This window comes from Saimiri boliviensis, chromosome 4 (assembly GCF_048565385.1).
Source record: "Saimiri boliviensis isolate mSaiBol1 chromosome 4, mSaiBol1.pri, whole genome shotgun sequence".
Taxonomy (NCBI): Eukaryota; Metazoa; Chordata; class Mammalia; order Primates; family Cebidae; genus Saimiri; species Saimiri boliviensis.
This window is the reverse complement of record NC_133452.1, coordinates 120,426,999-120,441,714: the sequence shown is the minus strand read 5'-3', so window position 1 is coordinate 120,441,714 and position 14,716 is coordinate 120,426,999. Positions and strand designations below refer to the sequence as shown.

General features: G+C 37.8%; 1 pseudogene; it reads left to right on the top strand.

Annotated features, from left to right (window-relative positions):
• The first annotated feature begins 8,720 nt into the window (after positions 1–8,720).
• LOC101047237 (COP9 signalosome complex subunit 4-like) lies at positions 8,721–9,474 on the top strand (annotated as a pseudogene).
• Positions 9,475–14,716: the final 5,242 nt, after the last annotated feature.

Sequence of the window (14,716 nt, the reverse complement as noted above, 5' to 3'; positions counted from 1 at the left end):
ATCAACACTAATCTAGGCTGTGTTATGAAGGGCCTTTGCAGATATAATTTTATTTACCAATCACTTGACCTTAAATTTAGAGAAATTATTCTGAATTATCCAGGTGTGCTCATTGTAATCACAGGAGCACTTAAAAGCAGAAAATAAAGAACGTTAGAGAGATGCAACAGAGGAGGAAGGCAGAAAATAGATGAGGTGGAAGAGGACATGATAGATTTTTAATACACAAGGAAGAGTTGACTAATCATTGCTCTTATTAAAACTGAAAGAATATCATAAACCTTGAAATGGAGGTGGCCTCTTAAAGCTGAGAATGACCCCAACCAGTAGCCAGTAACCAAAGGGCACTCTAGTCCTATAGACACAATGGGACTAAATCATGCAAACACCTTTAATTATGCCCAGATCTTCCAGAAAGAAGCACAGGCTGCTGACACCTTGATTTTGGCATTGTGACAAACAAAGTACAAACTGAGCAATGATGTCCCTCGACTTTTGATGTACTAGACTGTGGGATAAAAAATGGGTGTCGTAAGCTGCCAACTTTGTGGTAATTTGTTGTGGCAGCAACAGAAAACTAATGCACCATCCTATTTGCCTAGTGATTATTGCCAAGCTTTTCAATGACAGATAATGGAATGTGTGCATGTATACACACACACACACACACACACACACACACACACACATACATACACATACACATACACATACATATACATGTAAATCTTCATTTAATGTCATCAATAAGTTCTTGGAAACTGTCACTTTAAGTGAAACAATGTATAATGAAATGAATTTTATGATAGATTAGTTGACATCAATGAGAGTTAAATTCCTACCACATATTTCTTTTCACAAAAACACCACCAAACTTTAAAATAAAGACCAAATGCTTCTCATTTTCAACACTGAAATACATGTGAGCTATACATACATGTAAAACATTAATAAAAATAAGTAAGATAATAATTTATCCAATAATTCCAGTTCAGAGTCACATGAAGCCTAGGCTGGAAGCTCAGAACCTAAAGCAAGACAGGACATAAGGCATGACAGGCTGCATCCCATCCAGGGCGCTCACACCCACACCCACATGGAGACAATGTAGACACATCAATTCACCTAATGTACACATCTTTGAGATGTGGAGAAGACTGGTGCATCCAGAAAAAAACCTATGCAGAGATGGGGAGAACATGCAAGCTCCACATAGACAGTGGTACAAATGGGAATTGGTGGTGCTTGTTGTTTTTATTCCTCATCAATGTTGTAATGAAACTATGTTGAACAAAATGACATTGTTCAGGGACTTGTTCTTTTCCTCTGTCTCTCCTTTCTCTCTCTCTCTCTCTCTCTCTCTCTCTCTCTCTCTCTGTGTGTGTGTGTGTGTGTGTGTGTGTGTGTATTTGTTTATGTATTTCTACAGTTTTCTGATTATTTTTCCTCAGATATTTAGAATAAACAAGTGGAGACAATGAATATTAAATTATTGTGACAGTATTTTCCTATCAATTTAACATGTACTGCAGGCATGTTATAAAGATTGAAACTCACTCAATAAAAATAATTCACAGAAACATGAGTTTCTATAAGAGGTGTTATTAAATGACAAAATATAATTTACTAAAAAATTCACAACCAAAGGCAAGAATATTTAAGATTATTGTATAATTATGAAATTATGAAAGACAAAGATAGATGATACATGAATGACAAACTGTTGATAGGCTGACAGACTGCTACAGAATTATGAAATGGATCTTAAGCAACAACAAAGATTTCAACCAATTATAGAGCACCTACTTTGTCCAAGAATATATAAGTATCACAACAGTCCCATGTGATTGATACTATTCACCTAATTTTTAACTAGTGAAATTTTGAACTAATGTTTAAACTAGTATTTCCATTATGCTTAAGAGACTGATGGTTAATCCCTGTGTCCAACACTACCAGTTATCCTCCAAAATTCAGATATCCTCTTCCATTCTGAGAACATTATAGCTGTGTACATGATCTTCAATTGGAGACAATATAAAATATTGGATTGTACAGACCTAGATAATGTCTCCAGAATATAGATAATATCATAGCAAGTACTAGCCTAAAATTAACCTGTATTATTGTAACACAAGATAATCTAGTTTGAAAATTCCTTATGTTTTATAATAATCCCTATTATCTTGGGCTATCAGGGAGCATCCCACAAATTTCAACCACTTTTTTTCCATAAAGACAGAAGAAAAAAAAAATCAACACACTACTGTAGGCTCATTGGGACTCCTTACATTGAGCAGGAATTGTATTTTAAGTCATTAAGACCATTGACTATATAGTTTAAGGCAAAGTGACATAGATACCTGAGTATGCATATCAGCAAATATGCATAGTTATAGCTATGTGGACACACACACACATATATATATGGGTACTTTTTTTTCTGTACAAATCTCCACATATGATTTTACTGCTCAAGGATAAATACTTGATTTGGAAAAATATCAATGATAAATAATCAATAACACAGTAGCTTTCTTACCCAATCAACAACAAAGAAAACATACTAATAGCAACCAAATTGTTTTGCAATGTCAATTTCTGAAACTATGCTCTCTTTGCCCCAAGTTTATCTTTTAATTTATGAATACACTGATAAGAAAATAACTACTTCAAACATCTTTGTGTCTGGCCTGGACTGTAGCTGTTGTGCACATATATACAACATACTAACACATACTACACATCTCATAACTGTCAAGGTATCAACTGAAGAAATCGTGTATTAAACAAATAACAAAAATTTTCCCTATAATCCCCAGACGGTATCACGTCTATACAGAGTAAAATAAGTAATGAGATATTTTCTATTTTTCCCTTTTTGTCAGCATATAATGCTTATTCATTTATGATGATTCCAGGATAACAATAAATATTACAATATAATGAACAGTAAAATTTTTTATAGAAAACTCTTAAAATACAATATAGACATGGAACTTAATCTAGTTGAGGAAATCTATCCCTTTCAATGTTTTCTCTCATCATCTATTTGAAAGTATTTTTATGTAATGCTTGGGATTTCTCACTCCAGAATTATTTGGTCTCCTGTGAATCATGGAGAGATTTTATGTTAGAAGAATACAGACAGCAGAAAGACATTATCCTTGGGCCAAGTACCATTCTGAGTCATTCTCTCTGTTTCCTGGTAACAAAGCTGAACCAAATGAGGCATAGAAGTCATACCCAAAATATTAAAATATCTTTTTCTTCAGTAAACCAAGACTAAAATTGACAAAATAACCTCCACAGAATCTCAGTATCCCCTACTGTTAGATTTTCTCTTTGGAGTAACATCTGGCCTTCTCAGTTCACACATCCATTCAGCAATCAAAAGCAGAAGTGGTCACTAATTTTACTATGGTGGACAAAAAGATATGCTCAATGGGCCAGATATTGTTTTCTTCATCATGAAGTTAAGCATCCATTTTGGAACTTCTAAAGATGCTATATATTATTTTCCGTCTTTTCTACAATAAATTCTCTATTCAAGACTCAAGGTTATTCCCAGAAGCATAAATGAGACAGAATATGAATATCATTTGTACAAAATCATCATGCAAAAAAAAGCAAAGCTTTTAGTTTGGGAGGAAAAATACAATTTGATTATGCGCTTATGTTTTCAGTATCAGTATTTACTCTTCACTTTTTTTTTTTTAAGAGGAAGTATCTCTCTCTGTTACTGGAGTGTAGTGGCAAAATCTCAGCTCACTGAAACCTCTGCCTCCCAGATTCAAGCAAGTCTCCTGCCTCAGCCTCCTAAGTAGCTGGGATTGCAGGTGTGTGCCCCAATGTCCAGCTAATTTTTTGTACTTTTAATAAAGATTCCACCAGTGACATTTCTAGACACATATAACCTACCAAGATTGAACTATGTGGAAATCTAAAACCTGAACAGAAAATAATAAGTAAAATGTTTGAAACCATAATAGTCTCCCAACAACAACAAAAAACCCAGTACCAACAGCTTCACTGATGAATTTTAACAAACATGTAAGGAAGAATTAATACCAATTCTATTCAGACTTTCTGAAAGATAGAAGAGGAGGAAATACATCCAAACTCATTCTATGTTGTCTGTAGTAGTCTGCTTTCATGCTGCAGATAAAGACATACTCAAGACTGGCCAACTTACAAAAAAAAAAAAAAAAAAAAAAAGGTTTAATGGACTTTACAGTTCTGCATAGCTGGGGAGGCTTCACAATCATCACAGAAGAGCGAGTCACATCTAATGTGGATAGCAGGAGGCAAAGAGGGAGTTTTAAACTCCCATTTTTAAAACCATCAGATATCCTGAGACTCATTCACTATCATGAGAACAGTGCAGGAAAGACCTGCCCCCACAATTCAATTACCTCTGACCAGGTTCTTCCCACAATGCATGGGAATTGTGGGAGTTACGATTCACGATGAAATTTGGATGGAAACACAACCAAACCATATCATTCCAACGCACCCTCTCTAGCAATGACTGAAAGGGGCCAACATAGAACTTGGGCCGTGGCTTTAGAGGGTGCAAGCCTTGGCAGCTTCCATGTGTTGAGCCTGCAAGTGCGCAGAAGTCAACAGTTGAGTTTTAGATACCACCACCTAGATTTCAGAGATTTTACAGAGACACATGGATGTCCAGGCTTAAGTCCTGGACCAAATCTCATGTCCTCACATTTCAAAACGAATCTTGCTTTCCCAACAGTCCCCAAAAGTCTTAACTCATTTCAGCATTAACTCCAATTTCCACATTCCAATGTCTTACCTCAAACAAAGGCAAGTCCCTTCTGCCTATGAGCTTGTAGATTCAAAAGCAAGCTAGTTATTTTCTAGATTCAATGGGGATACAGGCACTGGGTAAATATAGCCATTCTGAATGGGAGAAATTAAAAACAAAGGGGCTACAGGACCCATGCAAGTCTAAAATCCAGTGACTCAGTCAAATCTTAAAGCTCCAAATGATCTCCATTGACTTCATGTCTAACATCTGGGTAATGTTGATATTAAGAGGTGAGTTTCTATGCTCTTGGGCGTCTCTGCCTCTGTGGCTTTGCAGAATACAGCCCCCTTCCTGGCTGCTTTCAGGGGCTGGCACTGAGTTTCTGTGGGTTCTCCAGATACACAGTGTAAGCTATCAGTGAATCTACCTTGCTGTGGTGCTGCAGCAAACTCATGCCTGGACATCCAGCTGTCTCCATATATCCTCTGATATCTAAGTGGTGGTTTCCACATGGAAGCTGTCAAGGCTTGAGGCTTGCATCCTCTGAAGCCACCTCCCAAGCTCTATGTTGGCCTCATTCAGTCATGGCTAGAGCGGCTGGAGAGCAAGGAACCAAGTCCCTAGGCTACACACAGCATGGGGACAAGTTCCCATGCAACAAGTTCCTCATCTTCATCTGAGACCACCTTATCCTGGATCTCATTGTCCACATAATTATCAGCATTTTGGTCAAAGCCATTCAAGAATTATCTAGGGAGTTCCACAAAACCACTTTTTTCTCCTAGGCCTCTGGGTCTGTGATTGGAGGGACTTCCATGAAGACCTCTGACATGCCCTGGAGACATTTTTCATTGTCTTAGGGGTAACATTCGGCTAATCATTACTTATGCAAATTTGTGCAGCTGGCTTGAAGTTCTCCTCAGAAACTGGAATTTTGTTTTCTATCACATTGTCAGGCTAGAAGTTTTCTGAACTTTAATGCTCTGCTTCCCTTATAAAATAGAATGCTTTAATAGCACCCCCAAGTCACATTTTAAATGATTTGTGGCTTAGAAATTTATTTTGCCTAATACCCTAAATCAGGCATCCCCAAACTTTTTACACAGGGGGTCAGTTCATTGTCCCTCAGACAGTTGGAGGGCCCACACATACTGTGCTCCTCTCACTGACCACCAATGAAAGAGGTGCCCCTTCCTGAAGTGCGGCGGGGGGCCGGATAAATGGCCTCAGGGGGCTGCATGCAGCCTGCGGGCCGGGCCATAGTTTGGGGACGTCTGCCCTAAATCATCTCTCTCAAGTTCAAAGTTTCAGAAACCTCTAGGGCAGGGGAAAAATGCTGCCAGTCTCTTTGCTAAAACGTAACAGTAGTCATCTTTACTTTATTTTGCAACAAGTTCCTCATCTTCATCCGAGACCACCTTATCCTGGATCTCATTGTCCACATAATTATCAGCATTTTGGTCAAAGCCATTCAAGAAGTATCTAGGAAGTTCCAAATTTTCCCACAATTTTCTATCTTATTCTGTGCCCTCCAAAGTGTTTCAACCTCTGCCTGTTACACAGTTCTAAAGTTGCTTCCACATTTTCAGGTATCTTTTCCACAGTGTCCCAGTCTATTTGCATCAATTTATTATAATAGTCCATTTTCATGCTACTGATAAAGACATGCCCAAGACTGGGTAATTTACAAAAGAAAGAAGTTTAGTGGACTTACAAGTCTACATGGCTGGGGAGGCCTTACATTATGGGAGAAGGCAAGGAGGAGCAAGTCACATTTTATGTGGATGGCAGCAGTCAAAGAGAGAGTTTGTGCAGGAAAACTCCCATTTTTAAAACCATCAGATCTCCTGAGACTCATTCACTATCAGGAGAACAATGCAGGAAAGACCCACCCCCATAATTCAATCACCTATCACTGGGTTCCACCCACAACACATGAGAATTGTGGGAGTTACAATTCAAGATGAGATTTGGGTACGGACACACCCAAACCATATCGCTGCCAGTATTACCCTGATATCAAAACTAGACAGAGACACATAAAAACAAAATAAAACAACAAAAAACTGCAGATCAATACCTCAGATGAACCTTGAAACAGAAATTCTAAACAAAGTTCTAGCAAACAGAATTCAGCAACATGTTAGATCATTTACTATGACCAAGTGGGATTTATCCCTGGAATGCAAGAATAATTCAACAAATTCAAATTAATCAATGAGACAAATTATATGAACAGTATGAAGGACAAAAACCATTCAATCATTTCAATTGATGCTGAAAAAGCATTTGTAAAATTCAACATTCATTCATGTATAAAATCTTCAAAAAATTGTGGGTAGAAAGAACATACCTCTCTACAGGATAAAGCCATATGTGACTGACTCACAGCTTGTATCATATTAAACAACAAAAACCTGAAAGCCTTCCTTCTAAGATAAGCAACACAGCAAGGATGCCCACTTTCACTGCTGTTGCTCAACATAATACTGGAAGTCCTAGCTACAGCAATTACACTAGAGAAAGAAATTAAGGTCATCCAATCAGAAAGGAAGTTGTTAAACGATACTTGTTTGAGGGTTGTATAATTTTATTTTTGGAAAAACCTAAAAACTCTATGAAAAAAATTATTACAAATGATAAAATTCATAAAGTTTTAGGATATAAAATCAGCACCAAAAATCAGTAGCATTTCTATATGCCAACAGAGAATAATCTGAAAAGAAAATCAAGACAATAATTTCATATACAATACTAAAAACAAAATAAAATTCCTAGGATTTACGTTAACCAATAAAGTGAAAGATCTTTGTGACAAGACCTTTAAAATATTAATGAAGGATATTGAGGAGAATATAAAAAATAGGAAGATATTTCATGTTCATGGATTGGAGGAATATGCATTGTTAAAATGTCCATACTACCGAAAGCAGTCTGCATATTCAATGCAATCCTTATAAAAATATACAATATATTATTCACAGAAATAGAAAAAAAAAATTAAACTTTATGTGGAACCATAAAAGACTCAGAAACAGTCAAAGACATCCTAAGCAAAAAGGAGGAAAAGAAAATAATGAATTATGTTAGCTGACTTCAAATTATACTATAGAGCTAGAGTAATCAAAACAGCATGGTATTGGCCTAAAAACAGACAGATAGACCAATGGAACAGAATAGAAAACCCAGTGACGTGTGTGTGTGTGTGTGTGTGTGTGTGTGTGTGTGTGTGTATCTATCTATCTATATAACTAATTTTTGACAATGGGGCTAAGAGCACACATTGGGAAAGGGACAGTTTCTTCAATAAATGGTGCTGGGAAATCTGGATATCCATATGCAAAAGATGATGCTAGACCACTGTCTTTCACCATGTGCAAAAATAAAATCAAAATGAACTTTAAAGACTTTAGTCTCAAACTTCAAACTAACTAAATGAAAACATTAGGGAAATTCTTCAGGACATTGAACTGGACAACAGTTTCTTCAGTAATACCCCATGAGAACAGGTAACTGAAGTCAAACTGGACAAATGGGATCACATTAAGTTAAAAAGCCTCGGCATGGCAAAGGAAACAATCCACACAGTACAGTGATAACCCACATATTAGAAAAAAAATTGCAAACTCTTCATCTGACATGGGATTAATGATCAGAATATATAAGGAGCTCAAAAAACTCAATGGGAAAAAATACAATAGTCTGATTTTAAAATAGGCAAAATACCTGAATAGACATTTCTCAAAAGAAGACACACAAATGGCTAAAAGGTGTATGAAAAGATGCACAACATTATCATTATAGAAATGCAAATCAAAACCATAACAAGATATCATCCCACCCCAGTTGAAATGGCTTTTATCCAAAATAGAGGCAATCCCAAATGCTGGCCAGGTCACTGAGAAAAGGATCATAAAAAAGATTTTTATGAGTGGTTTTCTTAAGGATCTGGATGGCGAGTATCGTCAGATCTGGGAAAAGCCATTCAGTGAAAGCTTTTGTGGAAGCAATGATAAATGAGAATGTTAGTCTTGTGATCTCGTGGCCATTCTTGACTGATTTTTGTACAGACCTCCCTAACCTGCCTGATGGCACAGCCAAATAAATCTATCACTTCACCTTGGAAAAGATCCAGCCTAGAGTCATTTCATTTGAGGAGCAGGTTGCTTCTATAAGGCAGCATCTTGCATCCACATATGAGAAAGAAGAAGATTGGAGAAATGCCGCCCAAGTGTTGGTGGGAATTTCTTTGGAAACAGGACCAAAGCAATACAATGTTATAAATGGGAGACTTACCTGAAGCTTGCTAGGCTATGTCTGGAGGATGATGCTCCAGTCCAGGTGGAGGCTTACATAACTTGTGCATCATTGCTTCAGAATGAATCAATCAATGAACAATTACTGATAAATTATAAGGTATGCTATGCATGTGTTCTTGATTATAGAAGAAAATTCATTGAAGCTGCACGAAGGTACAATGGGCTCTCTTACAAGACAACAGTCCACGAAAGTGAAAGACTAGAGGCCATAAAACATGATTTGCACTGTAACATCTTAGCAACGGCAGGACAGCAGTATTCTCGGATGCTAGCTACTCTTTTGAGGATGAAAAGTACCAGCAACTTGCTGCCAATGGGATTCTAGAGAAAATATACCTAGATAGGATCATCAGAGGAAATGAGCCTCATAAAGATTTTTTTTTTTAAACCAGTCTGAGGAGTTAATTAACCAGGAAGGATACTATTGGAAGGGGCACCCCTGTAAAAATGTACAAAAGGTCTGAGGCTAGGTGAAATGGGTGATAAATATGTACAACATGTACATGGAATCCCCCTTTCTTGAGTCCCTCCTCTCCCAGACCTCAGAGGGCATGAGGACTTGGGTGGTAAGTGAAGGGAAGGGAGCACTTTGGCTTCTGGTTTAGTGAGCCCTTGGAGGGGCAGGCCCAGGGCCTAGAGGCCTTTATAGGGGCAAAGGTGCTTCTTAGGAGGTCCCATGGCCCCAGAGATGAGCCATATTCCCATGTACACATCCCTTCCCGTCTCTAGAGACTGTGACCTCTGCTCTCCCAGTGACCCTGCACTCCATGTGACGCTTGGTCTCGTGGGGGTTGAGGCTTCTGTTCCAGGTTCCTTGATCTCCTAGGTGGTTAGTGAGGCTATGACTTTTGCCCTCTAGCCCTGGCTTAAAACCTCAGCTCTAGGACCTGGTTTAAGGATGGGGAGATGGAGCTCTGCCCTGGCCTCTCCCCTCCCCTCACCTACCAGCGGGAGCTGGGCCGGGGCTCCTAGGTGGGGAACTGGGCCAGTGGGGCCGGCATAAGCGGAGGTAGTGTCCCTGAAAGGGCTTCTGATGGGGTACTGCTGAGAAGGTAAAGGGTTCCGCGGGCTCTAGCAGGTGGCGGTGGAGGAGCCAAGCGGCCGTAGAGCAAGAGGTAGCAGGTTTCAGACGACAGAGGCGGGCAGCAGCCATGGCCCCAAGTTTAGTTAGCTTCTCACCCATCTCACCTCATAGAACCGGGGTGGCCTTGCCAGGCATGGGGGTGCTGCCAGCCAGGTTGGCTCCAGAAAGCCAGCGCAGAGCTCTGATGGGCTAGGGACCAGAAACCAGGGTGGCCTGGGCCTCTCAAACAGCAGCTGAAGGTCCTGGGGCCCAGTTGCGACGGTGGCATCCTCCTCCTTCCACTCTTCCTTTACCCACATGGATTCCTTTTATTAATATTTTTTCTTTACTATTTTATGGGTTTCACATGGTTGAATTTACTGCATAATTACAATAACTCTAGGAGAGAGGATTATTCTTATTTCTATTTTCGAGACCGGAAAATGAGATAAAAGAGGGAAAATAACTTGTCCAAAGTCACACAGCTAGAAACGGGAAGATGCAGGATGTGAACCTGGTCATTGCCTCCTGAGGCCGCACTGCAAACCCCTGTGCCATATGCCTTGCCAACTGGCACAGGTGCCCTCCTTCCTGAGTCATAAACTGAACAGCCTTGTAGACACTTGGCTCTTACCTCATCCCTGTATCTACTTTATGAAATTGGTGTTTGTCCCCATTTCACAGCTGGGAAAAATGAGGCCCTCAAAATGCAAATAACTTGCCTAACTGCATAGCTGGGAAGTGCCCGAACAGAGCCAGTATTCAAGCGTTGGTCTGTGGGGGCGCTAAAACCCATCCACCTTCTGGGGAGTGATGTGACCTGCCCAAAATCACACAGCCAGCTTCAGTCTCCCAGGCTCCTTGTATGGTTCTGTGTGGCAACCTTCTCTCATTTCAACTGTAATTAATAGAGTTCTGTCCATTTATCTATTTATGGTTCATTGTGTAGTTTTCCACCAACACAATCTAACAAATGTTACAACAATAAAACATTGCTTTATTCAACATACTCCTGAAAGTCTTATGCCAGAGCAATTAGACAAGAGAAAGAGGTAAAGGGCATCAAAGCTGAAAAACACAAATTTAAATTACCCTTGTTTGCAGACTACATAATTTTACATTTAAAAAATCCCTGAAGAATCCATGAAAAAATTCTTAGAATTGATAAATAAATTTAATAAAGTTACAGAATACAAAAATCAACATTCAAAAATCAGTAGAATTTCTATATGCTAACATCATCAATCTAAAAATAAATTAAGAAAGCAACCCCATTAACAATAGCTACAATAAGTAAGATAACCCAGAATAAATCAAACGAAAGAAGTGAACGGTCTCTATAAAGAAAACTATTAAGTCCTGGTACAGTGTCTCACACTTGTAATCCCAGCATTCTGGGAAGCCTAGACAGGAAGATTGCTTGATTCCAGGAGTTTGAGATCAGCCTGGGCAAAATAGCAAAACCGCGTCTTCATGAAAGAAAAACAAAAACAAAATAAATTAGCCAGTTGTGTTGGCTCATGCCTGTAATCCCAGCTAATCAGGAGGCTGCAGTGGGAGAATTATCTGAGGCTGGGAGGTTCAGGCTGCAATGAGCTGAGATAGCACCACTGTGCTTCAGCCTGGGCAACCAGAATGAGATCCTGTCTTAAAAACAAACAAACAAACAGAAACTGAAAACAAATTGAATAGGCCACAAAAAAAGGAAAAGACATCCCATGATCATGGAACAGAAGAGTTAATACTTTTAAATGTTTAGGCTATCTAAAGCAATCTGTAGATTTAATGCAATTCCTATCAAGATACCAAATAACATTCTTCACAGAAATATAAACAAAACCTTAAAATTTGTATGAAGCCTAAAAGGCCATACATAGCTAAAGGAATTCTTAGCAAAAAAGAATAAAGCTACGTGTATCACACTACCTAATTTTAAATTATACTACAAAGTGATAGTAGTCAAAACATTATGGTGCTAGCATAAAAACAAATGCATAGATCTATAGAACAAAATAGAGATACCAAAAGTAAATCCATGCACTTACAGCCAACTAATTTCCAACAAGGTGTCAGGAATATACACTGGGAAAAGGACAGCCTCTTTAAAAATGATGCTGAGAAAATTAGATATCCATATTGCAAAAGAATAAAATAGGCCTTTACCTTTCATAATACACAAAAATAAAAATTAATGCAAAATTGACTAAGGACTTACATGTGAGACATGAGAATATGAAACTATTATAAGAAAACATTGGAAAATGCCATAGGACATTGGTCTGGGCAAAGATTTTCTGGAAAAAACCTCAAAAGCACAGGCAAAAAAAAAAAAAGGCAAAAATGGAGAAATGATATTACATCAACTAAGAAATTCTACACAATAAAGGAAACAAAGTGAAAAGACCACCTTCAGAATGTGAGAAAATATTTGCAAACTTCATCTGACAAAGTCCTTATCAGGGACATGTATGAAGCAGAAAACCATCATTCTCAGCAAACTAACACAAGAACAGAAAACCAAGTACCGATGTTCTCACTTATAAGTGGGAGCTGAACAATAAGAACACGTGGACACGAGTAGGGGAATATCACACATTGCGGTCTGTCAGAGGGTAGGAGACTAAGGGAAGGATAGCTTTAGAAGAAATACCTAAGGTAGATGATGGGTTGATGGATGCAGCAAACCACCATGGCACGTATATACCTATGTAACAAACCTGTATGTTCTGCACATGTAACCCAGAACTTAAAGATAAATAAATAAATAAATAAATAAATAGAACCCAACCAAATCAACAGCAAAAAACGATTTGATTTTAAAATGAACACATATCTCAATAGGTATTTCTTAAAAGAAACTATACAAATGGTCAGCAGGTTTATTTAAAAATATTTAACATTAATAATCATCAGAGAGATGTCAATACAAACCACAGAGAAATATCATCTTACTCCAGTTAGAATGGCTATTTTCATCAAAATGACAAAAACAAAAAACAAAAAACAAAACAAAACAAAACAAAAAACAAATGCTGTCAAAAGATGAAGCGAAAGGGGAACTCTCATATATTGTTGGTGGGAATGCAAAGTAGTACAACAGTTGTGGAAAACAGTATGGTAGTTTCTCAAAAAATAACCCTACAAATAAAACTACCATATAATCTAGCAATTCCACTTCTGAGTAAATACTCAAAAGAATGGAAATCAGTATGTTATAGAGATATCCACACACTCATGTTTATTACAGCACTATTCACAGTAGCCAAGATACAGAGTCAATCTAAGAGAACATCAACAAATGAATGGATAAAGAAAATGTAATATAAATACACAATGGAATAATACTTAGCTATGAAAAATTGATATTCTGTCATTTGCTGCAACCTGGTTGGAACTGGAGGTCATTATGTTGAGAGAAATAAGCAAGGCACAGAAAGGCAAATATTGCATATTGTCACTCATGTGGGAGCTAAGTAAAGTGGATCTCATGAATATAGAGATGTAGAATGGTGGTTACTAGAGGTTTGGAAGACAAGGAGGAAGGTAGGATGAAGAGAAGTTGGTTAAAAGGTACAGTTAGATAGAAGAAATAAGTTATAGTATTTAATAATAATATTCCAATTACCTGGATTTTATCATTATACATAAAATAAAGTATCAAAATCCCACATGTATCTCAAAACCATGTACAACTATGATATATAATTTTTAAAATACATATCTTTAAGAGATTTTTGGTAGTATGTGGATGTTACAAGCAATTCTGTTGAATGATTGGAAATAAGAGACAAGACCAGTAGAGAAAACTCTAATCACCATAAATGATAAATATACTGTGGTGAACAAAACAAAATACATGTGGTTTGGCTGAAAATATTTCCAAGAGAAGTTTGTATGATACACTCTAAGTTTTGTTTCTTGTCCCTTATAGTGAAATACAAGAGAAATAAAAAATTCTTGAAAAGCAATTATTTTAAGCCAAAAGGAACCAATACTTGATGATTTTGAAAACCATCCACCCATCCAGATAGCATAGTCTGAAAGCAAAGCCTAAGATGTGGCTGGAAAATTAGTTATTAATAATATAAGGTGCTTGACTCATGGATAGGATCAACCATCTCAGCTGAAGCCAGGAAGAAATTCAATCATCCAGGAAAGATTTGTATAGATCCTTTTGTCTGATGACATGCACCCATGTAAATTGTATAACTAACTAAGAATTCTGCAAATCTTACATCAGCAGAAAACCTGCCAGCTTAGGCTGAAAAGGCCAGATATTGGTTAAAATGGAAGAAGAATGACTCCAAGGGTAGAACTATAGCTGTACAGGCATAGGAAGATGGACACTCCCTGGGCTGAGAGCGTGAGACCACTGCTGCAGTGGCCCCAGAGAATAGATTATGAGGCCACAGAGGATTATTCTCAGGCCTCAAAATCTAATGAAATGGGTTTGGCCCTGCCTGGAACCCATTATCCCTTTTTTCTTTTCAACATTTCCTTTTTTTAATAAATATGTTCATTCTATGCCTTTCCCACAATTATAATTTAGAAGCCAATAACTTGTTT